This window comes from Hemiscyllium ocellatum, chromosome 21 (assembly GCF_020745735.1).
Source record: "Hemiscyllium ocellatum isolate sHemOce1 chromosome 21, sHemOce1.pat.X.cur, whole genome shotgun sequence".
In the NCBI taxonomy this organism is placed as follows: Eukaryota; Metazoa; Chordata; class Chondrichthyes; order Orectolobiformes; family Hemiscylliidae; genus Hemiscyllium; species Hemiscyllium ocellatum.
This window is the reverse complement of record NC_083421.1, coordinates 13,992,439-14,018,938: the sequence shown is the minus strand read 5'-3', so window position 1 is coordinate 14,018,938 and position 26,500 is coordinate 13,992,439. Positions and strand designations below refer to the sequence as shown.

Here is a 26,500-nt window from a genome sequence, read left to right as displayed (position 1 = left end):
GCTTGGCGTGAGAAAAGTGACAAATATAAACACCTGAATGCTGAGATAACAGAACTGACAGGGGAGGCTCAGAACCCAAACACTTTGGTTTCATGATGAGCGCACGAGACATGACTAACAGCCTAATGAAATTCCTCAGCATTGAACGATTCGATACCTTTGCCCAAATGACATCAAGATTCACGTTATCACTGACACTCGAATTATTATATCTCTTCAGTGACAAATAGGCAAATGACCACAAGACAAGGATCGGCCAACCCCCACTAAAAAAAAGAAATAAAAATAAAAGTAAAAAAATGGAGCACTGATCCACCCACACCACGATAGGGCTGACTCCATACAAGTGGAGGACCGAGACTGACGAAAGACCACGAGCAGCCGAACCTCATATAACATCAGTACCATCCCGGCCCTTGGCCTGTGGTGATGCTAGAGAGTCCAAAACATCGATGAGTGATGTAAAGACTCGAAAAAGGCACTCCTGTGAGTGTTTCAAAATAGCTATTATGTTGATTCTTGCACGAACGGGAGGATGATTTTCTGTTCACGCTTTTGATAGCGCATTGAATGGGAAGCATTATCCAGATCGTCCATTCCAAGCGTATATCACAGAAAGATATAGCAGAGTCACTCCTGTGACTATGAACTGTGAAAGCTGTTGGGTCTGCTGGAAAAGATTTCTGCCATCGGTTTCACTGGAAAAACCTGCAAGAGATTTGAAATCATGTGTGGAGCAGCCCTGGAGGATGTGTCCAGGCTTGGGCCCGACACCTGAGGAAGGAGCGACTGTGGACATTCTTGGGGGATTTGCCCCATTGATTCCTAGCTTATATTATGAGTAGAAGCTGCAGAAATCAGTCTTCAATTCATTATGGTCTGGAAAAGAGGTAATTTGGCCTATCAGCTTTCCGTGCAGTATGCTTCATTCCCGTACTCCTTCCCCAAAACTTATTTCACAGAAAGACTGGTCTAATTTTCCTTTATAGTCATTGCTTTTCTTAGTTTCCACCCATAAGCAGAGAGGACTGTGTAGTACCACACATTTTGAGAGAAAAAAAAATTATTACACCTGTGTTTTTTACCTGTCTTGTAAATGATTGAATCTAAACAAAACCTTTAGATTTGGAGGAGCTGGTGTTGGACTGGGATGTGTAAAATTAAAAATCACACACCACCTGATGAAGGAGCAGTGCTCTGAAAACTAGTGCTTTCAAATAAACCTGTTGAACTATAATCTGGTTTTGTGTAATTTTCAATCTTTTAGAATTTACATTAATCTACAAAGAATTTACACAATACAGAATGAGGGGATTGAAGGTACAGTAACTAAAGATGTAAAACTTGCTATGGTTAAGACATAAGAAGGTTAAGGTCAAATATAGATTGGTTTAATGAATGGGCAAAATATGTTTTAGATGGAATATAATGTGGGAAAATGTGAAGTTGTTCACTTTAGCAGGAAGAATAACTCAGAGCAGAATATTACTGAATTGGGAGAATGACTATAAAATTCTAATGTTCAGAGGGATTTAAATCAAGAGTCATAAAGAGTTAGCATACAGATACAGCAAGGCGAAAGCGAGGATTGCAGATGTTGGAGGTCAGAGTCTAGATTAGTATGGTGCTGGAAAAGCACAGCAGGTCAGGCAGCAACCAAGGAGCAAGGAAGTCGACGTTTTGGGCAAAAGCCCTTTGTCAAGAATGATTCTTGACGAAGGGCTCTTTGCCTGAAACGTCGATTTTCCTGCTCCTCGGATGCTGCCTGACCTGCTGTGCTTTTCCAGCACCACTCTAATCTAGGTACAGATACAGCATGTAAACAAGAAACCTAATGGACTGCTACCCCTTTTAAGACAGGAATTGAACATAAACAAAAGGCCCGTAGTGTTAGGTAAGGGGTAAATGTAAGGGTATGGGTGGGTTTCGCTTCGGCGGGTCGGTGTGGACTTGTTGGGCCGAAGGGCCTGTTTCCACACTGTAAGTCTAATCTAATCTAATCTAAAAGGATGTTCATTTGAAAGACTGCACCTTTCATATTGTATGGAATTTTCTTCATTTTCAGCAAGTGTATACATTTATTGGAGATAGCTCAAAGAGGTGCACTGGATTGATATCTGGAATCAGTTGAATGCCTAAGGAGGCCAGGCTGTACAGAAACAAAGTGAAGCAGGTGAGATTAGATTACCTACAGTATGGAAACAGGCCCTTCAGCCCAACAAGTTCCTCTGAAGAGCAACCCACCCAGACCCTTCCCCTACATTTACCCCTGACTAATGTACCTAACACTATGGGCAATGTAGCATGGCCAATTCACCTAACATGCACATCTTTGTGATTGTGGTAGGAAACTGGAACTCCCGGAAGGAACCCACACAGACACGGTGAGAAAGTGCAAGCTCTACACAGGTGGGAATTGAACCCTGGTCCCTGGCGCTGTAAGGCAGCAGTGCTAACCACTGAGCTACCATGCGTAGAACTGCTTATTAGAAAAGGGTGTTAATGTGAGCAAGGATATGGGCTCTAGTGAAGTGGAACCTGTATGGAGGGAGCTTGGAAACACTAGGCAGAAAATAGGGCAGTGGAGGCCCAGTCTCTGGATTCATTTAAGAAAGAGTTGGATAGAGCTCTCAAAGATAGTGGAATCAAGGGTTATGGAAATAAGGCAGGAAGTGGATACTGATTAGGAATGATCAGCCATGATCATATTGAATGGCAGTGCAGGCTTGAAGGGCTGAATGGCCTACTCCTGCACCTATTGTCTATGGTCTATTAGTAAGATTGTAAATATAAGCCAAGCTGCAGTAGTAATATTGGGAAAGACATTAGAATGAAATTTAGTGATGTAAGTAATAAGGACATAGCTGTAATTATGGGTTACTTTAATCAGCATAAAAATTGGGCAAATCAAATTGGTAGATATACAATAAAGGAGGAATTCATAGACTGGAAAAAAAATCATTTTGTGAAATAATGCATTGAGGAAGCAACTAAGTATTGGGTAATGAGAAAGGTATAATTGGCAATCTAATTGAGAATGAACCCACAAAACTGCATTAGGACATTACTTCAATGAACTACCACACACTGCAGCACAGAGGAACTACAAAGAGCAGAGGAAAATCACCTGTACAGCATATTCAAAATGAAAGGGAACCCAATTAACACATGAATGCCAATTTCTCAGCAACAAACCTAAACAAGCAGACAAAACACACCCAGAAACCCTAGCCGCTCTCCTCAATGATATTTCAAATGACTGCCAGACTACTCAGACCTCTTGGCATCATGGTAGCCCACAAACCCACCAACACATGGAAACAGCAGCTAATGAACTTAAAAGACCTTAGACAGACAACAAGCAAAACGAACGTCATTTACAAAATATCCTTCAAGAACTGTGACAAACACTACATTGGACAGACAAGCAAAACACTAGCCACCAGGGTACATGAACATCAACTAGCCACAAGTCATGAACCACCCTCACTAGTATCCTTACATACAGATGAAGGAGGACACCACTTCAACTGGGTCAACACATCCATCCTATGACAAGCCAAACGAAGACATGCATGAGAATTCCTAGAAGCATGGGCATTCCAAACGTAACTTTATGGACAAACATATTGATTTGGACCCCATTTACCACCCTCTAACAAAAATAACTGAAAATGACATCACCAACCCAAGGGAAACCTAAACATGCGAAGAGAAAACAGGACATAACACCAGCACTTCACCAGAGGCTCACTGATGATTTACCTAGTACAGTGAAAAAACGTCTGAAAACGAACCTTCCAGCTTAGCGAGCAAACTTACATCCAGAACCTCAACTTGAGCTACAATTCCTCTCAAAACTCACTAATTGAAATTATAATGGTATGAGGCATAAGCTTGCTGTGATAAATTTTACATCAGTATTTCAATGCATGATGAGAAATAGGTAATGGCAAACATTAAAAGGGTGTATGGATAAGCTACTTCTATAATACTCATCTGATAAAATTCCCAATTGAGATTTAAAAAGTTCTTATCTCAGACTGAGTTAAGAACCATACCTGAAATATGGCCAGACCATGGCAGATAAGGGAAATTATGGTCGGTATTAAATCTAACGAAGAAGCATACAAATTAGCAAAATAACATAATAGACCTGAGGACTTAGAACAGTTTAGATTTCTGCAAAGATAGAGAAAGGGATTAGAGTCATAGAGTCGAACAACATGGAAACAGACCCTTCAGTCTAACTCATCAGTGCTGACCAGATATCCTAAATTAATCTAGTCTTATATTTGGCCCATATCCCTCTAAATCCTTGCTATTCATATACCCATCCAGATGCTTTTTAAATTTTGGAATTGTATGAGCTTCCACCAATTCCTGCGGCAGCTCATCCTGATGCACCATCCTCTAGGAAAAAGTTGTGCCATGGGTTCCTTTTAAGTCTTTGCCATTTCACCTTAAACCTATGCTCTCTACATTCTCCAACCTATTTAGCCTCTCCCTATGGTTTAAATCATCCAACATCCTTGTTAATATTTTCTGAACCTTTTCAAGTTTCATAACATCCTTGCGTTACGACTTGGGGTAAACCCTCCTGCTTAATTTAAAACCAGCAACACAGAAAAGATTTATCCAGTGCAGTAATCTGTAAAACTTTGAGTGGCCAATAACTATTTAAAGTACTTTATTTCTTAAAGTATAACAGAGAATAATTAACTAACAACTATTTACAATTCTTTCCTCTAACCTATCTTTTACCTTCACCTCTATAATACTTGTCTGATAAAATTCCCAATTGAGATTTACAAAAAAAAATTCACTTTTTAAAACCAGCCAGCAGTCGAATCTTCTCTTTATCTTCATCGGTAGATTGGCTTTCCAGGTCAGTGTTGAGACTTTTCTCTGTGCAAACTCCTTCTCTAGAGGTACCTCGCAGAGTTCTGACTAGCAGTCTACATCTGTTGGTCTAGTGGCAGTTCTCCTCCAACTGTTCAATTATCCAGTCTTATTCCCAAAAGCATCGGATTGTGACAATGGCTTTTAAGATTGTCAGTATAGTCAATTCAAACTTCATTGGAATTTTTCAGGGTATAATTTAAACTGATTGGCCTAATTCAAATTTGATTTATTGTTTCCAGGCAACCAGCTACCTCAGTAGCTGGAACACATGCTGTGTCTTATTGAGAAGACTTGGTGCTGTCTACTAGCTTTTATACCCACACATTCATAACACTTCCTATAGCAGGGAGACCAAAATTGAATGCAGTATTCCAAAAGTGGCCTAACTAATGTCCTGAACAGCCTCAACATGACCTCCCAACTGCTATACTCAATGCTCTGACCAATAAAGGAAAGCATACCAAATGCCTTCTTCACTATCTTATCTATCTGCACCTCTACTTTCAAGGAACTATGAACCTGCACTTTAAGGTCCCTTTATTCAGTAACGCTCCCCAGGACCTTACCATTAACTGTATAAGTCCAGGTCTGATTTGCCTTTCCAAAATTTATCTAAATTAAATTCTATCTGTCCCTTGGCCTATCAGCCCATATGATCAATGTACTCTGAGATAACATTCTTCACTGTCCAATACACCTCCAATTTTGGTGTCATCTGCAAGCTCACTACCATACATTCCATGTGATCTAAATCATTTATATAAATCACAAAACGTAGTGGATCCAGCACCAATCCTTGTGGCACACCGCTGGTCACAGCCCTCCAATCTGAAAAGCAACCCTCCACAATCACTCTCAGTCTCCTATCTTTGAACCATATCTATATCCAAATGGATGAATCTTCCTGTATTCCATCTGAGTTACCCTTGCTAACTAGTCTACTATGAGGAACCGTATCAAATGCCTTACTGAGGTCCATATAGATTGCATGTATTGTTCTTCCTTCATCAGTCTTCTTTGTTACTTTAAAAAAACTCAATCAAGTTTGTGGGACATGAATTCCCACATACAAAGCCATATTTACTCTTCCTAATCAGTCCTTGCCTTTCCAAATAATTGTAAATCGCATCCCTCAGGAACCCCTCCAACAATTTACTTACCACTGATTGTCAGGCTCACTGATCTATTGTTTCCTGGCTTTCTTTCCCCCTTTCTTAAATTGTTGAAGGGTAGGGGGGAACAGAATATAACAACAAGCTTAAAGACACCATATAAATCTTTGTTTTTAAAAGAAAACGTGGTACCATGGTGGCTCAGTGGTTAGCAATTCTGCCTCAGAGCATCAAGGTCCTGGGTTCAATTCTAGCCTCAGGTGACTGTGTGGATCTTGCACATAGCTCCCAGTGTCTCCATGGGTTCCTCCAGGTGCTCGGGTTTCCTCCCACAATCCAAAGATGTGCAGGTCGGGTGAATTGGCCATGCTAAATTGCCCATAGTGTTCAGGAATGTGTTGGTTAGGTGCATTAGTCAGGGATAAATATAGGATGATAGAGTAGGGGAATGGGTCTGGGTGGGTTACTGTTTGGAGGATCAGTGTGGACTTGTTGGGCCTAAGGGCCTGTTTCCACTCTATCAGGATTCTAGGCCAGAGTGGGGTGGGGGCCCCGGCCTATCACCCTCACCTTGACCTCCTTCCACCTATCACATCTCCATCGCCCCTCCCCCAAGTCCCTCCTCCCTACCTTTTATCTTAGCCTGCTGGACACACTTTCCTCATTCCTGATGAAGGGCTTATGCCCGAAACGTTGAATTTCCTGTTCCTTGGATGCTGCCTGACCTGCTGCGCTTTAACCAGCAACACATTTTCAGTAAAGAATATATGGTCAAACAGATGGCAGACCAATTAAAGATGTAGTTTAGTTATGTCTTCACAAAGGAAAAACGAAACTAACATCCCAAAAACATGGAGAATTACAACATTTATTGGGAATGAGAAATTGAAAGAAATTATAGAGAAATGATATTAGGGAAACGAGTGGGATTAAAGGCAAATAAATCCCCTGAGCCTGATAACATTCATCTGAATACCTCAGGAAGTGACCTTAGAAATAGCAGTGGTTACCCACTGGAAGATTTCCTGTGGATTGGACAGTAACTAACATAACCATTTAAAAGGGGTGGGAAAGAGAAACTAGAGAATTAGTGTGGTATTGGTGATGGGAAGAATGCTAGAGACCACAATAAAAGAGATAAGAGCAAACCATTTGGAAGATGGTGCCAAAACAGAGTCAGCATGGATTTAGAAAGAGGCAACTGCACTTGAGGAATTCTGCTGAATTTTCCTGAGGATGTAACTAGTGAATGGATAAGAGGGTGCCCAGTTGATGTGGATTACTTGAACATTCAGAAGGCTTTTGCAAATAAAATCTGTGTGTGCAATATCAGTGCACATAGGATTAGAGATAGTGTACTGAAATAGATTGAGAACTGGATGACAACTGAGAAAGAGTCAGCAGAAAACTCAAATACTCCATTCAGCTAAATATCCTGCCAAACTTTTTCTGAACTGTCTCCAGTTTAATAATATCCTTTCTATAACAGGGGCACCTGGACTATGCACAATTTTCTGAGTGGCAGGCAGCAACTAGTAGGGTATCATATGAATTGGGAATAGCTTGGGCCCCTCTGGGGCTGCTCTGAGTTTTTTCAGGAAGTAACCAAAAGAAAATTGAGGGCAGACAGGTAGACATTGTCTGTTTAGGTTTTAGTGAAGCCTTTGATAAAGTTCCACAGAGTAGACTAATTAGTAAAGTTAGATCACATGGCATTCAGCGTGAGCTTGCAAACTCCATACAAAATTGGTTTTACAGTACAGGGTCAGAGGGTGGTGATGGAGGGTTGTTTTTCAGACTGGAGGCCTCTGACCAGCCATATTCCACAGGAATTGTTACTGGGTCCACTTTTGTTTGGCATTTATATAAATGATTTGGATGAGAATATAAGAGGTTTGGTTAATAAGTTTATGGAGGAATAAAAATTGGTGGTGTGACGGACAACGAAGAAGATTAGTTAAGATTACAAAGAGATGTTGATCAATTGGGTCAGTGAGGTCAGGAGTGGTAGATGCAGTTTAATTTGGATAAAGGTGAGATATTGCATGTTGGTAAAGCAAATAGAGACAGAACTTAGAGAGTCCTGGGTAGTATTGTAGAATAGAGGCACCTAGGAGTTCCGGTACATAGATTAGATTAGATTAGATTAGATTACTTACAGTGTAGAAACAGGCCCTTCGGCCCAACAAGTCCACACCGACCCGCTGAAGCGCACCCACTCAGACCCATTCCCCTACATTGACCCCTGCACCTAACACTACGGGCAATTTAGCATGGCCAATTCACCTGACCTACACATCTTTGGACTGTGGGAGGAAACCGGAGCACCCGGAGGAAACCCACGCAGACACGAGGAGAATGTGCAAACGCCACACAGTCAGTCATCTGAGGCGGGAATTGAACCCGCGTCTCTGGCGCTGTGAGGCAGCAGTGCTAACCACTGTGCCACTCACTTTTTAAAAATTTTTTTAATCAAGGGGATCTAGTGCAGGGATCCAGTACAATGTCTCAGGGATCTAGTTCAGTGATCCCTGGGATCAAGTCCAGCGAGGGAAGGGATCCAGTTTGACTGGTGCAGTGATCAAGTGGATTAGATTAGATTACTTACAGTGTGGAAACAGGCCCTTCGGCCCAACATGTCCACACCGACCTGTCAAAGCACAACCCACCCATACCCCTACATTTAGCCCTTTACCTAACACTGCGGGCAATTTAGCATGGCCAATTTACCTGACCTGAGTCGGGAATTGAACCCGGTCTCTGGCGCTGTGAGGCAGCAGTGCTAACCACATAATTCTTTGAAATTTGTATCACCAGGTAGACAGGGTGGTCAAGGTGTTTAGCATACTTTCCTATATTGCTCAGCCATTTTGAGTATAGAAGTTGAGAGAGTATACTGAGGTTCAACAGGACATTGGTGAGGCTTCTTCTGGAGTACAGTGCTTAGTCTAGGTGCCCCTGTTATAGAAAGGATATTATTAAAACTGAAGACGGTTCAGAAAAAAATTAGCAGGATATTTAGGTGAATGGAGTATTTGACTTATAATAATAGCCTTGATAGATAGGTAGATAAATAAAATGGTATCTAGTGTATGAAATTTTAAATGTGTTTTTTGTTAATTTGGGTAAGTGATTTGTTATGGATTTTCAGAAGGCATTCAACAAGGTGTTGCTACATATTTATGCATGATGTTACGGGTAATGTATTAATGAGAATAGATGAATTTTTTAAAATAACAAAGCAAATCTCGGGGATAAATGGGTGTTTTTCTGGTTGGCGATCAGTAGCCCATGGTGTGCCTGAGGGATCAGTGTTGGGACTACAATTGTTTACAACTTACAGGGATGATTTTGAGTTGGGGACCAAGTATAGTGTTGAAAATGTGTTGCTGGTTAAAGCGCAGCAGGTCAGGCATCATCCAAGGAACAGGAAATTCCACGTTTTGGGCATAAGCCCTTCATCAGGAATGAGGAAAGTGTGTCCAGCAGGCTAAGATAAAAGGTAGGGAGGAGGGACTTGGGGGAGGGGTGATGGAGATGTGATAGGTGGAAGGAGGTCAAGGTGAGGGTGATAGGCTGGAGTGGGGTGGGGGCGGAGAGGTCAGGAAGAAGATTGCAGGTTAGGAGGGCGGTGCTGAGTTCGAGGGAATCGACTGAGACAAGGTGGGGGGAGGGGAAATGGGGAAACTGGAGAAATCTGAGTTCATCCCTTGTGGTTGAGGGTTCCCAAGCTGAAGATGAGGCACTCTTCCTCCTAATTTTATTAGCTCACATGGTGGCCAGAAGATCATATGTTTTTCAGCAACGCAGCAACTGAACAACTGATAACTGTGATCAGGTTCTGAAGCAGAAGTCAGTTCTGAAACCTAATGGGTCTGAAATCAGATTCAAATCATGAAAAGGTGACCTTCCGTATCTACAGCATTGGATAACACGGCTGCTGTTAAATTTCCAAATGCTGATAGCTCAAACAGCTACTTCGCGTGTAATTGCATTGATTTGGATTGATTTGAGTGAAAATTCGGCAGTAATGGAATTTGAAAGGAGAACAAGGCCATTTGGCCTATTGTGTCAGCTGTTTGAAACAATTTGTAATCTTTCTTTCTCCAAAGCTGTTAGCATACTTCCTTTTCAAATATATTTGACAGTTACTTTTGAATCTGTTTGCATCAGCCTTTCAGGGAATGTCAGCTGATATTAACTCCTCAGTAGGGGGGAGAAATATTTAGAAGGACAGTGTGCTGTAAACATATCAATTCAAGAAGAAATTCTTGGGCACAATGTGAGTTCTTCCTTACCTGACAATAAAAGCATTATCAGTGTCAAAGAACCACACAGATGCATGTAAATTTCTCCATTTGCAATGTTACTAGAGATTTTAACTATTGTATTTTTAGTGGGTTTCTGGTCAATAAATCAGACTTGTAACACAAACAGGTTCAAATGTTCAAAAAGGATCCAGTACTATTTTCAGACTGGAAACATAAGTCTGCTGTTCGCTTTCAGTGAGGAACAGGTCACAAACATTCAAATCTATGTCACAAACAAAAATAGAAGTTGTTGGTAAAACTCAGGAAGTCTGACAGCATCTTAAGAAAAATCAGAGTTAACATTTCGGGTCCGGTGATCCTTCCTCAGAACCCATCTCCACAGATGCTGCTCGACCTGCTGAACTTTTTAAGCAATTGATTTTGTTCCTTATTTACAGCACCTGCAGTTCTTTCGGTGTTTACACAAATCTGTGTCAGATCTCCACCTTCCATTGCTTTTTTTAAATATATTTTGAATCAGATCGCAGTTTGACGCTAATCTGATTTTTCAGCACGTTTCCAAAATTCATCACCATTCTTTCTGACTATCAACACATTTGGAAATGAGCCATTCCATGCCTCGAATCACTGAACCACAGGTGAGAGTGACTATGCCAAATTGACTACTGTTACCACATTGGGTAAATTCTTCTGCAAATTTAACCAGACACAGAGAAAAGCTCACCACACCTCGTAATCTCTTAAAGTATGAGTGATTTGGAGATGCTGGTGTTGGACTGGGATGTACAAAGTTAAAAATCACACAACACCAGGTTATAGTCCAACAGGTTGAATTGGAAGCACACTAACTTTCGGAGCAAAGCTCCTTCATCAGGTGATAGACTACCACCTGATGAAGGAGCGTAGCTCCGAAAGCTAGTGTGCTTCCAATTAAACCTGTTGGACTATAACCTGGTGTTGTGTGATTTTTAACTAAAGTATGAGTGACAGAGATCTATCCAAATTCCACCAGTTAAGAAAAATTAACAATTTCTTCTTTAGCTCCAAAATAGAACATTAAACAACAACTATCTACACGCCTTTGTCTTAAGGATTTACCTACCTCCCAATCTACAACAATATACTGATCCGATAACACCTCTATTCAGTTTACAAAAACATCAATTTTCAAAACAAGCAAGCAGTGTCAATCCTTCTCTGTATCTTCCTGGGTCGTCTTCAGTCTTCTGCTGCACAGATTTTTCATTTGAAAAGGTACCTTTTTAGAGAGATAGTCAGTGGGCAGTCTGTATGGCAGTCTCTTAATCTCTCTCTGGCTAACTGCTCAAAATGCTTGCTTTTTACATCCAAAAACATCAGATTGTCTCATTGGTTTGATGTTGGGGGTGAGCTGAAAAGGTGTTGCTGGTTAAAGCGCAGCAGGTGAGGCAGCATCCAAGGAACAGGAGATTTGACGTTTCTGGCAAAAGCCCTTCATCAAGAATGAGGAAAGTGTGTCCAGCAGGCTAAGATAAAAGGTAGGGAGGAGGGACTTGGGGGAGGGGTGATGGAGATGTGATAGGTGGAAGGAGGTCAAGGTGAGGGTGATAGGCCGGAGTGGGGTGGGGGCGGAGAGGTCAGGAAGAAAATTGCAGGTTAGGAGGGCGGTGCTGAGTTTGAGGGAATCGACTGAGACAAGGTGGGGGGAGGGGAAATGAGGAAACTGGAGAAATCTGAGTTCATCCCTTGTGGTTGGAGGGTTCCCAGGCGGAAGATGAGGCGCTCTTCCTCCAACCGTCGTGTTGTTATGTTCTGGCGATGGAGGAGTCCAAGGAACTGCATGTCCTTGGTGGAGTGGGAGGGAGAGTTAAAGTGTTGAGCCACGGGGTGGTTGGGTTGGTTGGTCCAGGCGTCCTAGAGGTGTTCCCTGAAGCATTCAGCAAGTAGGCAGCCCGTCTCCCCAATATAGAGGAGGCCACATCAGGTGCAGCGGATGCAATAGATGATGTGTGTGGAGCTGGAGGTGAATTTGTGGTGGATATGGAAGGATCCCTTGGGGCCTTGGAGAGAGGTAAGGGAGGAAGTGTGGGCGCAAGTTTTGCATTTCCTGCGGTTGCAGGGGAAGGTGCCGGGAGTGGAGGTTGGGTTGGTGGGGGGTGTGGACCTGATGAGGGAGTCATGAAAGGAGTGGTCTTTGCGGAACGCTGATAGGGGAGGGGAGGGAAATATATCCCTGGTGGTGGGGTCCATTTGGAGGTGGCGGAAATGACAGCGGATGATACGCTGTATACGGAGGTTGGTGGGGTGGTAAGTGAGAACAAGTGGGGTTCTGTCCTGGTGGCGGTTGGGGGGGCAGGGCTCAAGGGCGGAGGAGCGGGAAGTGGAGGAGATGCGGTGGAGGGCATCGTCGATCACGTCTGGGGGAATCTGCGGTCCTTGAAGAAGGAGGCCATCTGGGCTGTACGGTATTGGAACTGGCCCACCTGGAAGCAGATGCGACGGAGACGAAGGAATTGGGAATATGGGTTGGCGTTTTTACAGGGGGCAGGGTGGGAGGAGGTGTAGTCCAGGTAGCTGTGGGAGTCAGTCGGTTTATAGTAGATGTCTGTGTTGATTCGGTCGCCCAAGATAGAAATGGAAAGGTCTAGGAAGGGGAGGGAGGAGTCTGAGACAGTCCAGGTGAATTTGAGGTCGGGATGGAAGGTGTTGGTAAAGTTGATGAACTGTTCAACCTCCTCGTGGGAGCATGAGGCAGCGCCGATACAGTCATCGATGTAGCAGAGGAAAAGGTGGGGGTTGGTGCCAGTGTAGTTGCGGAAGATGGACTGTTCCACATATCCTACGAAGAGACAGGCATAGCTGGGGCCCATGCAGGTGCTCATGGCAACTCCTTTAGTTTGGAGGAACTGGGAGGATTGGAAAGAGAAGTTATTTAGGGTGAGGACCAGTTCAGTCAGTCGAAGGAGGGTGTCAGTGGAAGGGTACTGGTTGGTGCGGCGGGAAAGGAAGAAGCGGAGGGCTTTGACTCCTTCGTGATGGGGGATGGAGGTGTACAGGGACTGGATGTCCATCGTGAAGATAAGGCGTTGGGGACCGGGGAATCGAAAATCATGGAGGAGGTGGAGGGCGTGGGTGGTGTCCCGAACATAGGTGGGGAGTTCTTGGACTAAGGGGGACAGACCCGTGTTGAGGTACGCGGAGATGAGTTCGGTGGGGCAGGAGCAGGCTGAGACAATGGGTCGGCCGGGGCAGTCAGGTTTGTGGATTTTGGGCAGGAGGTAGAACCAGGTGGTGCGGGGTTGTGGGACTATGAGGTTGGAGGCGGTGGATGGGACTATGAGGTTGAAGGCGGTGGATGGGACTATGAGGTTGGAGGCGGTGGATGGGACTATGAGGTTGGAGGCGGTGGATGGGACTATGAGGTTGGAGGCGGTGGATGGGACTATGAGGTTGGAGGCAGTGGATGGGACTATGAGGTTGGAGGCGGTGGATGGGACTATGAGGTTGGAGGCGGTGGATGGGACTATGAGGTTGGAGGCGGTGGATGGGACTATGAGGTTGGAAGCGGTGGATGAGACTATGAGGTTGGAGGCGTGGAAGTTGTCAAAGCAGTAGAAAATCAAATTTGATAGGATTTTAGTATCTTGGGGCATAATTTTAACTGGTTATTGGTTAAATTTGAATTATTGTGAAACCAAAGCAACAAACTCAGTTATTTGTTTCACAGGTAAATCTTACAACTTCAAATTATCCAGCATACTCTGCATGCAGTCAGTCACATGACAGACTTACAAACTTTTCACTTACACTCTCTCTTCAAGGTACAGTACATGTCTTCAACTCCACAACATTGCACACCTCAAGATTAAAGGTGAGGACTTAACTGAGTGAAAACAAATGAGAAAGACCACAAGTCCCTCTGTATGGCCCTGGTGAACTGTGTCCAGGTTGAAGACCTGTTTCTGACATACGTTCCTCCTCTCAAATTGTCCTTTCAGACTCCAGCCAGGTGAGATTAAACATTCAGCTTGGAAAGTCAAAAGATTCCAAAAATATCTTCAACAGATCTTGCAGCTGCATGCATATTTGCTGGTGTGTTAGCAAGTGTGATGACTGAGTGAATCCCTTGCTACACATATTATAGGTGAACAACCTCTCTCCAGTTTCAGCTCGCGGAGGGCTGAATATTCCTTCCAACACTGAGCAGTGTGAATATTCCTTCCAACACTGAGCAGGTAAACAGCCTTTCCTGAGTGTGAATCCTTTAGTCTGCAGGTTGGAAAAATGATAGAACAGGTGAATGGCCTGACTCCAGTGTGAAACTGCACGAGTCAGAAGGTTACACGAACGGGTAAATCCCTTCCGACAAACACAGTAGATGAATTATCTCCCCAGAGAATTTTCTGGTGTATCAGAAGGTTGGATGTATTAATGAATCCCTTCCCCCATAAAGTAGACCAGATGGACAAGTGAATCTCTTCCTACTTAGCCCAAGTGAATGGCCTCTCCCCATGTGAGTATATTGCTGTGGCAGCAGACTTTTTTTTTGTTTTAAAGCACTTTGTACAGTCAGAACAATTAACCGTTTGCTATCAGAAAACATGTTGGTGAGTCACAGTGTGCAATAATAGAGCACATCCTTGACTGCACACAGGGGCAGGTGAATTGGTTCCTCCTGTGTGACTACACCTCTGATTGTACAGTTAAGATGGTAATTGAATCCTTTCCCACATGGTTTCTCGATAGGATAGGTGTCCTTCTGTCTCCAGTTTAGATGATCAGGTGATGCACGTGTACAGTTTGTCTCTACTGCAAATGCTGTGATTCTTTCTCAGAACTTTCTCGCACAGATCTGTCTATGTTGTTTTTCCAGACATAGTGTCATTTAATATTGTCTCTTTTAGAAAAAACAGAAACCATTTCAACCACTTCTTCTATATTCAGAGGCTGATGATATTCATGTTTGAACGAATTGAGTGACTCTGTCCGAAATTTGATTTTCCAGTCGACATATCATCTAACAAAAGCTTGTAAAAGGAGATTACAAACGCTCTCACTGTCAGTCCAGAATAGAAAGAACAGACAATTCCAGTCTGTCTGGAACTTTTTTCCCCTCCTCCCCCCAAAAAAATCTACTCAAACCAAATGAAGTCAAAATTAGCAACAAGACTTCCAGAAAAGTAACAATACCCTGCCTAACTAAGCCAGAGTGTTATTTCCAAAAAATATGAGACATTCCTTACTCAAGGTAGTAAGTGGAAAATATCACGTGGATTGTAAAAAGCTCTGTGGGCACTAGGACCCAGTGAGAACCGGTGACGCTGAAGATCCACCAACAATGTGCGTCACGGCGTTAATCACGCAAGCGCGAATCAATAGTGGCAGCCGTTAACAGACAGTTCCTCCCAGGAAAAGGCACCAGAATTGGAAATCTGAGACTTACAGGTTGCGAATCGAGTTCGAGATATTTAATAAGTATTTATAAACCTTCCCTAGCCACCCGTCCATTCTAGCGCTTTCTCCAATGTTTCACATCCTCACCGCCGATAGTCGAGGAAAAGAAGCGTCTCCGTCCATTGTTATTACTCACTGCGCATGTGTCAGATGTCGGGTGGGACTGCGCATGCGCAGCAATACTGCGGCCTGGATCCGGGGCATTCACCACGTTCGGGGATGGTGGGTAAAGATATGATTTCGATTGGGAATAACAATCAGTAAAATAGGGGGAAAATGTGTGTTAATATTTGCTTAAAGGACAGAGAACGGTACGAACACTAAAAATGTTTTCTGGAAAATGTTCTGTAGTTTTTTTATTCCGATGGAAAATCTGGGCCTTGCTGGCTGGGCCAGCTTTTATTGCCCAAACGAGCCATTTGCCCCAACATGTCCACACCAACCCTCCGAAAAGTAACTCACCCAGAGCCATTTCCACACGTTCCCTGACTAAAGCATCTAACGCTATGGGCAATTTAGCTTAACATAGCCAATTCACCTGACCTTTTGTTGTGATAGAGGTGTGTAACATATACTATCCTTGGGATTTGAATTGGAAACTAGAGGCAGATGGATTTTGGTCAATTCTGCAGTGATTATTGTTTTTGAAAGTTCAGGAAAAAATTTGGAACAGTGACAGAAGTGCATCATTTCCAAGAAGACATGTAACTTCAGTAAAGTGCCTTAGAGGACATGTGATGTTAATGAATGGAATAGTTGTGCTGCTGATTTTACACAGTTGTAAAATGAGAACACAAATGTCATGGGACTATTCCTCCTTTTAGTCGCGCAAAGTGATCTGAGAATGTGCATAAGACCAGATCGCCAGAGAATAGTATAGCAGGAACAGTGAGGATTGTTGTCAACTTAAAAAAAACTGAAAAATTTACATTGATACAACATCACTCTCGACCTCAGTGCAGTACAAAAGCTTCACTGGTCATTCCAGGAGAAGGATCACGTAGCAGGAACACACTTCATCCTGTAGCTTATATATTGTACTTTCCACAATGTATTCTAAACTTGAACTCCTCTCTCAAATCTTTCTGCCACCACAGTGTCCCAACCTAAGCTTGCAATTAAACTTCCTTGTCTGTAAAATAATGCTGTGTATATCTAATTTGGGATGACAGTGATGGATTTTGGAAACTCCTTTCAATGGAGATTAGGAAGTAAAGATTTACTTATAGCAGACTCCAGCCAAAAGAGAAGTTGTCTCCTCTAAATTTTTAAAATTTAATTGACACTTTTGATTTTTGTAATCTTATTTTACAGGGAGCTGAATATCTTTGAAAACTTGGAGATTTTTCTTTTGCTTCAGTTTTTCTACCTTTTTCAGCTGCAACATCAAGCAGGATATTTTAAATTTGAAATCAATGAAGTTGTTTCAGAAGTGAGTATTATTGAGTGTCCATCACAATTTCAGGATTTTGTGCTGTTCTCTCATTGTATCGCTCTGAGCCTGTTGTTTTGTTTTACTTCTCTTATCATGATCATCTCTTTGCCATTGTCTATGTTACTGTACTTTAATACAATGTGTCTTTTGACCTTATCTGGTATTATATTGTTATTATGACCAAATGTGATTAAATGAGCTTTCCTTTGCTGTCCATCTCCTGATTAAATGCTGCTGATTCACCACCTTGATCTTCCCAAGATCAGGAATTGTTTTTCCTGAGCTAAAATCATTTATCATCCCCTAGATAAAAACAATGACTGCAGATGCTGGAAACCAGATTCTGGATTAGTGGTGCTGGAAGAACACAGCAGTTCAGGCAGCATCCGAGGAGCAATAAAATCGATGTTTCAGGCAAAAGCCCGTATTTCTGCGTGGGTTTCCTCTGGGTGCTCCGGTTTCCTCCCACAGTCCAAAGATGTGCAGGTTAGGTGAATTGGCCATGCTAAATTGCCCATAGTGTTAGGTGAAGGGGTAAATGTCGGGGAATGGGTCTGGGTGGGTTGCTGTTCGGAGGGTCGGTGTGGACTTGTAGGGCCGAAGGGCCTGTTGCCACACTGTAAGTAATCTAAATCTAATCTAATCTAAAACTATTCTATACAACTTTCTGTTCATTAGCCAATCTTCCATCCAAGACAATCACTAACCCCATGTGATCTTACCTTATGTATTAACCTATTGCTTGATACCTTAGTGCATTCTGGAAGTCTTGATGTACAACATCCACAGGATATCCATTATCCAGTTTGCTTGGTACATCTTTGAAAATCTCTTGCAGATTAGTCAAACTCAATTCGATCTTGGTAAAACCATGCTGACTCTGAACTGCGTTTTGACTTTCCAGATGTCCTGTTATGACTTCCATCATTTTGGATTCCAACTATTTCCCAAAAGACTAAGTAATCTAACTGGTCTTTTGTTTGCCAATTTCTGCCTTCTCCTCTTTTTGAATAAGGGTGTTATATTAGCATTTTTCCGTTCCTCTGGGACATTTCCATATCCAGGAAATTTTAGAAATTTATAACCAATGGATCCAGTGTCTCTCCTGTCACTTCCCCCAAGATGTCAGCCATCAGGCCCCAGCAAATTTCATTAGATTAGATTCCGTTCAGTATGGAAACAGGCCTTTTGGCCCCACAAGTCCACACTGAACCTCTGAAGAGCAACCCACCCAGACCCATTCCCCTACCCTATATTTACCCGACTAATGCACCTTACACTATGGGCAATTTAGCATGGCCAATTCACCTGACCTGCACGTCTTTAGATTGTGGGAGGAAACCCATGAGACACGGGGAGAATGTGCAAACTCCAAACACACAGTCACCCTAGGAGGGAATCAAACATGGGTCCCTGGCACTGTGAGGCAGCAGTGCTAACCACTGAGCTGCTGTGCCACCCATTTGTCTGCCTTCAATCCCAATAGTTTGCTCAGTACTTTTTCCCTCATGGTGATTGTTCTAAAATGCTCCCTTTTCTATAACATCTGCATTACCTGGAACTATTGATGTTAGTGTCCTTCCCCCATGAGAAATTAGGCAAAATATTGATTCATTGTCTGTTATTTCAGTATTTACCACTGTCAACTCCTCAGTCTCATCCTTCAGGGAGTAACTTTCACTGTGATATCATCACACAGTGATAATTGCATAGGGACATCACTCCCTCCCTGGGGATTTCCTTAGCTGTGAGATTTTTCTGTGACTCCAGTTGTTTCTGATGTTTTTTTTAAAGCTACTGGCTCCAAGAAGAGGTTTCAAAATTGAAAATTGATACTGTTTCAGAAGAATGTATTTCTGACCATTCATCTAGAATTTGGAAGTTTTAGCACTCTGGTCTGTTATCTCTGAAAAATTCCTTGACTCTGGGCAAGTGTAACTCCATTATTGTGGATCTAAATCCATGTCCATTCATAACTCTGTAACACCTCTTCCCTCTTTTGAGTCCTCTCCACCATTTTTGAACTTCTCGTGTTTCTAATAGTGGGTGTATATTCATCATGTCTATGTCAGTATCACTAGTTTGAATTTATAATGAATTGTTTATGTAACAAAATATTGCAACATCTGGCACTGAGAAACAGAAGTAAATATTAAGGCAGTGAGTAACACATTGGTGTAAAAGATTAGTTTCACTGAATATTCAATAAGATCATTCAAATCTGGTTGTGGTCTTAATCCCACTTCCCTGTCTGATGTCATCCCAGTTAATATCCTTATCACCAGAAAGGGTCTATTTCTACTCTGAAAAATTCAGTGGCATGTCCTCCAATACTCCTAAAAGAGGGAATATCTAAGGGTTCTGTGACTGAAAGGGAGCACAGAAAAACAGATATAACCATTACCAGGAAGGAAAATGAGCACAACAATATAAAAATATTGGTACTTTTTAAAACAATAGCTTTTGTTGTTCGCTGATTACAGGGATGGTAGATTAACTGGGCTTATTGTGAGTCTACACATGGGCAACAGAGATTTGGATGCACTCAAAGTTAGAGTGGTAGCAACAGCGAGGCCTGCCAAGAGTGTGTTAATGTATTTGAGAGGTAAGAAAGGAATGGGTGAGCAACAGAGCATGAAGTCGGGTGAGATGGAAATTTGGATTTGGACATTAACTTGTTCCTTGAACACCATCATCTCCAACTGCACTCTGATACTTGTCGATGGGCATTGGGAGTTTGGGATGTTCTGTCAAAGATCTGATCAAGTTGTAGATATGTAAGATCCATTACTTGTAATCACTTCATCTCCTCCCAGAGCCACCAGAGGCTTACATAGGAACAGACAGGTGGCAAGCTCCTTTCCCTAATGGATCTAAATGAATCATTTGGGTTTTTATCAATCAGCAGCTTTCATGGTCACTTTTTATCCCCGAAGGGTGGACCTTCCAAATTGTCTGTTTTGTTCAGCTCAATTTCACAATCTACCTTTGTGTTTTTATGGCTTTGTCTCATTCACTCTTTCTATTTAAATCAGTTTCACAGGGTACTAAGAAGAGATCTCCACAGTTTGGAGTCTGAAACCAAACATCCCATCAGGATCTGACAGAGTTGTCCAATTTACCAGTACCTGAATATCATTGAATTTTGAGCATGGAAAGAAAAAGAACCATTCAGTGTCAGGAGAAACCATATGTGTGTTCTTTGTGTGGACGAGGTTTCAGGCAATCATCTGGTCTGTCAAAACATAAGTGCAATCATGCTGGGGAGAAACCATGGAAATGCGGGGACTGTGGGAAGGGATTTAAATCACCTTCAAAGCTGGAAATGCACAGACGCAGTCACACTGGGGAGAGGCCATTCACCTGCACCAGATGTGGGAAAGGATTCACTCAATCAACTCATCTCCTGAAACACCAGCGAATCCACACAGGGGAGAGACCATTTACCTGCTCTCAGTGTGGGAAAGGATTCACTCAGTCAACTCACCTGCTGGGACATCACCGTGTTCACACTGGGGAGAGGCCATTTATTTGCACTGAGTGTGGGAAGGGCTTCACTCACTCATCCAACCTGCTAAAACATAAACGAGTTCACACTGGAGAGAGGCCATTCATCTGCTCTGTGTGTGGGAAAGGATTCACTCAGTTATCCAGTTTGCTGTCACACCAGCGAGTCCACATTGGGGAGAGGCCATTTGCCTGCTCTGAGTGTGGGAGGAGATTTGCTGTCTCATCTGACCTGCTAACACACCAGCGTGTCCACAACGAAGAGGGACCTGAAGTGCTGTAATACTTCTGGGGACCTGATGTCCCATCAATGTGTTCACACTGACAAAAGACTATTTAAATGCTCTAACTGGGGCCTGGTTAAAACGATCATCTCAACTCCATAGTACACCAGCGATTTCACACTGGAGAGAGGACATTTCATTGTTCCCAGTGCAAGAAGTGATACCCTCAGTTATCCCATTTGTTGAAACACTAGCGAGTTGAAAAGTGACTACAAACTTTGGATTTTGTTAATGGTTGGTAAGGAGGAGGTATGGAATGTTGTCTATTATTAAAGTTAATTATCAACTGAGACTGTAGAAGATGCATTCAAATCAGGGACATAAGAATGGAAATTGCAGAATCAGTTGTCAATATTTTTTCAATTCTAATACTATATAAGGATAGTAGAGAATTGAAGAGTTTTTAATTGAGAAGAGTTACAGGGAAAGTAGCCACACCTCAGGTACAAATAAAAAGCAGATGGGTTACAGTCAGGGGACGGAAAGGGAATCAGCAGATAGTGCATGGTTCCCCTGTGGCCATTCCTTTAATAACAGTTATATTGTTTTGGATACTGTTTGGCAGGGGTGACTTATCAGGGGTAAGCCATGGGGTACAGGTCTCTTGCACAGAATCTGTCCCTGTTGCTCAAATGGGAAAGAAGGGAAAGGAGCAGAGCATTAGTCGCTGGGGACTCCTTAGTTAGGGGGACAGACAGGTTCTGTGGGAATGAGAGAGACTCACAGTTGGTGTGTTGCCTCTTAGGATCCAGGATTCGGGATATCTCTGATCGTGTTTTGGGATTTTGGGGAGTGGGAGGGAGCAGCCCCAAATTGTGGTCGACATAGGTATCAATGACATATATAAGAAAAGGGATGGGGATTTTAGGCAGAAATTTAGGGAGCTAAGAAGCTTAGAGCTAGAACAAACAAAGTTTTTATCTCTGGTTTGTTACCCGTGCCACATGCTAACTAGACAAGGAATAGGGGAGAGAGAGGCATTGAACACGTGGCTACAGGAATGGTGCAGGAAGAAGAGTTTCAAATACTTGGATAATTGGGAGTAAGTGGGACCTCTGTAAACAGGATGGTCGACACCTGAACCAGAAGGATACCAATATTCTTGGGGGTGGGGGCTTGCTTATACTCTTCGGGAGGGTTTAAACTAATTCATCAGGAGGATGGGAACCTAAATTGTAGTTCGAGTGACCAGGAGGTTGAGAAGTGACATCATAAATAATGTTTCAATGTCACAATGGTGTACCAGCAGGCAGGACGGTGGTTTGAAGTGTGTCTACTTCGATGCCAGGAGCATCCAGAATAAGGTGGGTGAATTTGCAGTATGGGTTGGTACCTGAGACTTCGATGTTGTGGCTGTTTCGAAGACATGGATTCAGCAGGGACAGGAATGGTTGTTACAGGTTCTGGGATTTAGATGTTTCATTGAGGACAGGAAAGATGGTAAAAGAGGGAAGCTGTGGCGATGTTAGTCAAGGACGGTATTACAATGGCTGAAAGGGTGTTTGATGAGGACTCATCTCCTGAGATAGTGTGGGCTGAGGTTAGAAACAGGAAAGGAGAGGTCACCCTGTTGGGAGTTTCCTGTAGTCCTCCCAAATGTTCCAGTGATGTTGAGGAAAGGATAGCAAAGATGATTCTGGATAGGAGCGAGAGTAACGGTAGTGTATTGACTGGAAATACTATAGTTCCAGTATTTTAGATGGATTAGCTTTTGTCCAATGTGTGCAAAAGGGTTTCCTGATACACTATGTAGACAGGCCAACAAGGGGTGAGGCCACATTGGATTTGGTATTGGGTAGTGAACTAGACCAGGTGTTAGATTTGGAGGTAGGTGAGCACTTTGGTGAAAGTGATCCCATTTCAGTGACATTTACTTTAGCGATAGAAAAGGACAGGTATATATGCCAGGGCAAGAGTTATAGCTGGGGGAAAGGCAATTACGATGCAATTAGGCAAGATTTAGGATGCATAGAATGGGGAAGGAAGCTGCAAGAGGTAACACAATTGAAATGTGGAGCTTTTTGAAGGAACAGCTTCTGTGTGTTCTTGATAAACATGAAGCTGTCAGACAGGGAGGAAATGGTTGATCAAGGGAACCGTGGTTTACTAAAGAAGTTGAATCTCTGGTCAAGAGGAAGAAGGAGGCTTATGTGAGAATGAGACATGAAGGCTCAGTGAAGGTGCTTGAAGTTTCAAGTTAGCCAGGATGGACCTACAGAGACGGCTTAGAAGAGCCAGGAGATGACATGAGAAGTCATTGGCAGGTAAGTTCAAGGAAAACTTGGCCATGCTAAATTGCCAGTAGTGTTAGGTAAGAGGTAAATGTAGGGGTATGGGTGGGTTGCGCTTCGGCGGGTTGGTGTGGACTTGTTGGGCCAAAGGGCCTGTTTCCACACTGTAAGTAATCTAATCTAAAAAAAACCTAAAGTTTTCTATAGGTATATCAGGAATTAAAGAATGACTAAAATAAGATTAGGGGCAATCAAGGATAATAGTGGGAAGTTGTGCATGGAGTCTGAGAAGATCGGAGAGGCACAAAATGAATTCTTTTTTGTCAGTATTCACACTGGAAAAAGACTATTGTTAAGGAGAATACTGAGTTACAGGTTATTAGACTAGGTGGGATTGAGGAGTAGTTGTTAGCAATTCTGGAGAGTATGAAAATAGATAATCGCCAGATTTATCCTAGGATTCTCTGGGAAGGTAGGGAGGAGATTGCAAAAGCTTTTGATCCTTAATGTCGTCATTGTCTACAGGAATAGGGCTAGAAAACTGGAGGATAGCAAATGTTGTCCCCTTATTCTAGAAGGGGAATAGAGACAGTCCTGCTGGTTTTGGACCAATAAGCCTTACCTCAGTTCCGGATAAAGTGTTGGGAAGGGTTAGAAGAGATTAGGATTTATAATCATCTAGAGAGGAATAAGTTGATAAGGGATAGTCAACATTGTTTTGTAAAGCGTAGGTCATGCCTCACAAACATTGCGTTCTTTGAGAAGGTGACCAAGCAGGTGGATGAGGGTAAAATGGTTGATGTGGTGTACATGGATTTTAGTAAGACATTTGATACAGTTGCCCATGGTAGGCTATTGCACAAAACACCAAGGAATGGAATTGAGGGTGATTTAGCGGTTTGGATGGTGTACCACAAGGATCTGTTTTGGGTCCGCTGCTATTTGTCATTTTTATAAGTGACCTGGATGAGGGCATAGAAGGATGGGTTAGTAAATTTGCAGATGACACTAAGGTCAATGGAGTTGTCGATAGTGACAAAGGTAGGTTACAAGAAGGAAATAGATAAGCTAGGAGAAAGTGAGGACTGCAGATGCTGGAGACCGGAGTTGAAAAATGTGATGCTGGAAAAACACAGCAGGCCAGGCAGCATCCGAGGAGCAGGAGAATCGACGTTTCGGGTATAAGCCCTTCTTCAGGCATAAGCTGTAGAGCTGGGCTGAGAGGTGTCAAATGGAGTTTAAATGCGAAAAAGTGTGAGGCGATTCACTTTGGAAGGAGTAACAGCAATACAGAGTATTGGCGTAATAGTAAAATTCATGGCAGTGTGGAATGGCAGAGAGGTCTGTGTCCATGTACATGAATCCCTGAAAGTTGGCACCCAAGTTAATAGGATTGTTAAGGAGGCACACAGTGTGTTACCTTTTATTAGCAGAGGGATTGAGATTTGGAACCATAAGGTCATGTTGCAGCTGTACAAAACTCTGGCGTGGCCACACTTTGAGTATTGCATACAGTTCTGGTCACCGCATTATAGGAAGGAAGTGGAAGCATTGGAAAGGGTGCAGAGGAGATTTACCATGATACTGTCTGGTAAAGAGGAAGGTCTTATGAGGAAAGGTTGAGGGACTTGAGGCTGTTTTTTGTTAGAGAGAAAAAGGTTAAGGGTAGAGTTAACAGACGTATAAGATGATCAGAAGATTAGATAGGTTGGACAATGAGTGCCTTTTTTCCTCGGATGATGATGGCTTAGCACAAGGGGACATAGTTTTAAACTGAGGGGTGATAGATATAGGACAGATGTCAGAGGTAGCTTCTTAGAGTAGTAAGGGCATAGAATGGCCTGCCTGCAACAGTAGTAGACTCGCCACCTTTAAGGGCATTTAAATGGTCATTGGATAAACATGGATGAAAATGGAATAGTGTAGGTTAGATGGGCTTCAGATTGGTTTCACAGGTCGGCATAACATCAAAGACCAAAGGGCCTGTCCTGCGCTGCGTTGTTCTATGTTCTAAACATTACAGTGGGATTAAATCAGCTTAGTTTCATTGGTATTGAAACTTAGAAACGATTTATGTTAAACAAATGGGCAACTGCTAATTAAGAAAAGCCAGCATAACCTTAAGGGGATATTGTATCTCGCTAAATTCTTGGCATTGTCAAAGGGATAACCAAGAAGATTAATCAACCCTATGCTATTGATATAATGTACCGAACATCCAAAAGGCATTTGACAGTGTGATTCACAAGATTGTGAGCAAAGTTAGAACTCATGGAATAAAATGGGTAGTTTCTATCTACATATATGGTAGTGATTGTGAACTGTCATACGATATTGGAATTAACAGTAATCCACCTGAACATTCTGAGGAAGGGTCATTGGATCTGAAATATTAACTGATTTCTCTTCACAGATGCTGCCAGACCTGCTGAGCTTTTCCAGCAACTTCTGTTTTTGTTCCTGATTTACGGTTCTTTCGGATTTTATTTTGTCGGAAGGTATAAATTCACACACGCATGCATGCGCACACACTAAACTCAAACCATGTTTGTGATATCTGAATTTCTCTCCAGGGCTGACAGTGAGGTTTCTCAGAAACTCCTTTGACATGAGGTTAGGAGGCGAAGAGTTATACACTAATCAAAATTATAAGAATCATTGTTTATTCTTAATTTCTATCCTGGGGCTGACATGAACTTTGGAAGAGATGGTGAAGGCATTAGGGGAAAGGTACTAAGCAAACTATTAGGATTGAGGACAGACAAGTGCCCTGGGCCTGATGGCCTACGTCTGGGGGTAGGAAAGGAAGTAACAGCAGAGATAATAGATCCATTGGTTACAATATTCCACAGTTTCCTGGACTCAACAAAACTTCCAGTGGATTGGAAAATGGCTAATATAATGCCCTATTCAAAAAGGATGAGAGCCAAATGTCGGAAATCACAGAGCAGTTGGTTTAACATCTGTTGTTGGGAAAGTGCCAGTATCAATTGCCAAGGGAGGCAATATCAGGACATTTGGATAGGCAAAGTGCTATCTATCAGAGTCAGCATGGTTTAATGAAGGATAAATCATATATGACTAATTTGCTGGAGCTCTTCGAAGATGTAACAAGCATGGGGGATAATGGGGATTCTGTAGATGTAATTTATCTGGACTTCAGGAAGGCATTTGATAAGGTGCCGCACAAAAGATGAATTCACAAGGTTGGATCATATGGGATTCGGGATAATTTATTAGACTGGATAGATGACTGGTTGATGGACAGAAGACAGAGTCGAGATAAATGTTTTTTTCTGGATGGTAAGATGTAACTAGTGGG

General features: G+C 42.6%; 1 long non-coding RNA gene across 1 annotated transcript; it reads left to right on the top strand.

Moving 5' to 3' along the window:
* The first annotated feature begins 15,623 nt into the window (after positions 1-15,623).
* On the top strand, positions 15,624-25,455 carry LOC132825748 (uncharacterized). Its single transcript, XR_009645814.1, has 3 exons — positions 15,624-15,943; positions 17,036-17,153; positions 20,192-25,455. It is a non-coding gene; the product is annotated as an uncharacterized LOC132825748 (long non-coding RNA).
* Positions 25,456-26,500: the final 1,045 nt, after the last annotated feature.